Source organism: Solanum pennellii, chromosome 12 (genome assembly GCF_001406875.1).
Source record: "Solanum pennellii chromosome 12, SPENNV200".
Classification (NCBI taxonomy): Eukaryota; Viridiplantae; Streptophyta; class Magnoliopsida; order Solanales; family Solanaceae; genus Solanum; species Solanum pennellii.
In genome coordinates this window covers 58,919,534-58,924,010 of record NC_028648.1, presented here as the reverse complement: position 1 = coordinate 58,924,010, position 4,477 = coordinate 58,919,534, and the positions used below count along the sequence as shown (strand labels likewise).

Genomic DNA, 4,477 nt, shown 5'->3' with positions numbered 1-4,477 from the left:
GTTTGGCAGGTATACTAAAAGTAGATGTCTAAGATAAATTGTCAATTTAAACAATTAAGAAATAATTAGTCATTTTTTTTCCAATTCGCCCTTAATAATTATCCATTTTGTTCAATTGAAAAGTTATATAGACTTTTGATATTCTTGATATAGTAGAGTTATATTAGTCAAATTACATTTTATATTAAATTTTCCTTGAGGAGAGTGCATGACTTAACCCTGACAAACAATTATGAACAGAGAAAATAATAACTAAAAGAATATCGCTAAAATCATTAATTATTTATTAAAAAGAACTCATCCAAGTATTTTTCACAGTGGGGCTTTCATATTAATTCACCAAATACTCATTGACTCAATATAAATTACATATTATACCCTTTTATAGTGTATTTACTTAAGTTTCCCTTTTTTTAAAAATCGGAAAAGGGCCTAAAATACCCTTGAAGTATTGAAAATGGTACACAATTACCCCCATCCACCTATTAGCCCACAAATACCCTTCACATCCACCTTTGGGTCCAAATTTACCCCTTCATTAACGGACCAAAATTAAAAAAAAAATTATAATTTTTAATTACGTGGCACTCAACCATTGGTTGTAATTTAATTATTTAAAATAATTAAAACCCACCCATTACCCACCCAAACCCGCCCAANAAAAGACGATGATGGATTAAGAAGAAAAAGAAGAAACCAATAAAATATGCTGGGTTAAGAAGAAGAAAGACGATTATGGAGAAAGAAGAACTGAAAACGTGATGGAGTAAGAACTGAACGGGACAGAAATTGTCCAAATTTTTGAAATTTCAAATTTTTTGAATTTTGAAATTCATGGGTCTTTTATTTAAAATTAATTAAAATTAATAATTCAAAATCCAAAAACTGATTTAAAAGGTTGAGTGTTTTAATGGAGAAAATTCAAAATCCAAAAACTGATTTAAAAGGTTGAGTGTTTAATGGAGAAAAAATAGGCATTAAAATGGGTAATTGTGTATTATAGGAGAGAGAATGTTATGTATCTATAAATTTACACTAAAATTAAAAAAAAGGGAATTATGTAATATTTAAAAAAAGAAGGGAAAATTAGAGAATATAAAACTTATAGTTGTGTATTTAAGTTATTTTTCCAAAAAAAAAATAGTAGTAATACAATTTTCTTTTTCTTTTTTTCCTCAAAGTTTAATAAAAATTTTGATATCTTGATCCCTTTAAACACGTGATTTAGATTCTACGGCAATTGAATTTCAATTAGAGGGAAATATACTCGCGGAAAATAACTACTAGAATAACCTTTCATGGTTTACACGCGCGGTAAGTGTAAATGGAGTTTCTATGTGCTAACTGAATATTCACTTTTTATTTTTATTTTTAAACGGAAAAGAGCCTAAAATACCCTCGAAGTATTGAAAATGGTACACAATTACCCCCCATCCACCTATTAGCCCACAAATACCCTTCACATCCACCTTTGGATCGAAATTTACCCCTTCATTAGCGGACCAAAATTAAAAAAAAAAATTATAATTTTTAATTACGTGGCACTCAACCATTGGTTGTAATTTAATTATTTAAAATAATTAAAACCCACCCATTACCCGCCCAAACCCGCCCAAACCCGCCCCACTTACCCAATTTTAAAAAACCCATCTAACTAAAAAACCCTAAAAATTTATTCATCCAATTTTCACAAACCCACGCTCAAGGTTGTCTTCTTCTTCTTCTTCCTCTTGCAACTTGAAGAAAATTCGTTCACAATCGACTTGAACTCAAGTAAGAACTTTTGTGCACTTCGAAATTTCAGTTAGGATTTAGGTTTTAATCGATGTTACTTGTTTTGAGAATCGATTTCAAGTTTATGTTAATTTTTCGTGTATTCTGTGCTTTTTTGACAATTACTTCTGGTGATACTACAATTTTGTTTAGTGTTGTCTATTTATGTTAGTGTTGTGTGTTATTATGTTGATTTTGAGTAGTATTTTTTTATTGTTGTCTCAAGTTTGTTCTTTTCTGCCTTTACTCGTCGTTTCTCCCTTTATTTCATAATAATTTTCAATTTGTGTTAGTCAGATATGCCTTTACTATTGTTAGGTATGAATTATTTTATTATTAAATGGTCCATTTTTTTAGATTTTAGGTATTATATTATATATTTTTGCGTATGTAAAGTTTTACTTTGAAGCATGTGGTCCCTATTCTTTTACTCTTGGTAGATTCCTCTGTATTTTTAAATATTTTGTTGTTGTCTAATATGGCCCTTTTCTCTTCTTTTTTTTTTTTGTCTATAATGTCCTTTTCTTGAAGAATGGTTGACAAGGTGGACCTATTATTCTATTATGGGGGCAAGTGGGTACTGACACCTAATGTTATTTACATTAAAAAATTCACTCATGTTTGGAAGGAGTATGATCCAGATTTATTGTCATATATAGACATATGTGAAGAGTTCCATGAAAAGTTAGGTTTTAGTAAGGTCAAACAACTTCTACTCAAAGGACCTTCTGGGAGATATTATTTGATTGAGGGGGATTCTGGCATAAGAACAATACAGACAGCACTGTCTATTAAGTCTGGTGTACTTGAATTATTTGCTGTAGATGAGGGGGATGATGTTGTTCCAGCTATTGACATCAGCCACAATGATGAACCATACCTAGTCACAGTAGATGTTGCTACTGAAGGTGAATCAAGTGAGGAAGAAGATGATGAAAATGAACCTAATCTAGTCACATTGAATGAACCTAATCTAGTCACAGTGAATGCTGGAATAGATTTTGCAACTGAAGGTGAATCAAGTGAGGAAGAAAATGATGAAAATGAGCCTTATCCAAGTGACTACAATAGTGAAGAATTGGAATCCTTTAGGTTGGAAAAGAAAAGAGAAATTAATGATCAACTTGACAACATTAAAGAGTTGGAAAAAGGTATGAGTTTTAAGAACCTTGATGAAGCTAAAAGGGTTGTAAGTTACTACTCAATTGCTAGGAAGGTTGCCCTTAGAGTTGACAAGAGTGACTCTGTTAGAGTTAGATATAAATGTATTGTTGGTTGTCCTTTTGTGTGTCTTATTTCTAAAGTTAAGAAAGGGCAAGGATTTGAAATTAAGACTTTGCAAACCAAACATACATGTCCAGAAGCATTCAAGAATAGAAGAGCTACTCAACAAGCTCTAGCACACTACTTTAAGAATAGGGTCCAAAATGATCCTAACTGCAAAGTGACTGAAATGAGAAAGATTGTAGATGATAACTTTAACCTTAATATTAGTTATTCAAAAATGAAGAGGGTTAAAAGACTTGTACTGGAAAAACTAGATGGTAGCTATGTTGATGATTTCAATAAATTGGAGGGTTATGCTCAAGAGTTAAGGGACAGTAATCCTGGTACTGATGTAATTATAAACATATCCAAATGAGCTTTGTTGGAACATGGACAAAGAACATTTTTGAGAATGTATATTTGTATTCAGGCTTTGAAAAGTGGTTGGATAGCTGGTTTGAGACCATTTATAGGGTTAGATGGCACCTTTTTAAGAGGCAAGTTCAAGGGAATTTTATTGGTCGCACTTGGTCAAGATTCAATGAAGCATTTCTATCCACTTGCTTGGGCAGTAGTGGATAGAGAAACTATTAGAACATGGAAATGGTTCATTGAGTTGCTAAGGAACTCATTGGGGTTGGCAAATGGTTAAGGATTGACACTAATGTCTGATATGCAAAAGGTAATTTTGCAAGTGTTTGACCGTTTTTTATTTATAGTTATTGTATACACTTGAATTTTTTTAAGCTATTCTATTCTATTTTTTTCTTATTGTTACAGGGCTTGGTTGGTGCTGTTAGTGCTTTGCTTCCAAAAGCACAACATAGATGGTGTGCAAAACACATAGAAGCCAATTGGTTAAGTCTTGGAGTGGTGTACAGATGAAGAAGATGTTTTGGTGGTCTGCTTGGAGCACATATGGAGAAAATTTGAAGACCAATTAAAGTCCATGGGTTCTGTGTCTAAAAAAGCAGTCGAAGGTCTTTTATAGTATCCACCACAACATTGGTGCAGGGCCTTTTTTGACACTGTCTGCAAAAACTACTCCTGTGATAATAATTTTACTGAGTCTTTCAACAAATGGATTTTGGAAGCAAGGGCCAAACCAATAATCAAGATGCTGGAAGACATTAGAATTAAGGTATTGCCGCTATTTTATATAACTATATGATAACATCTATTAATGTTTAATATGATAGTAATATGTAAGTACATGTATAATTATATATGTCATGTACATGTTATATATTTCATTGTTATCTATAGGTTATGAAAAGGTTGAAAAAACTTGAAGAAGAGGGTAAGAAGTGGACGGAAGAGTATAGTCCATATTCTGTGGATCTGTATCATGATTTCAGAATGATTGCTCAAGGTTGTCAAGTTGTTGCTAATGGAGACTTAGGATATGAGGTGGTTGAGGGTGTAGATAGACATGTTG

The 4,477-nt window shown here is 32.1% G+C and overlaps 1 pseudogene; it reads left to right on the top strand.

Moving 5' to 3' along the window:
- Positions 1–2,305: 2,305 nt before the first annotated feature.
- Positions 2,306–4,210, top strand: LOC107007009 (annotated as a pseudogene).
- Positions 4,211–4,477: the final 267 nt, after the last annotated feature.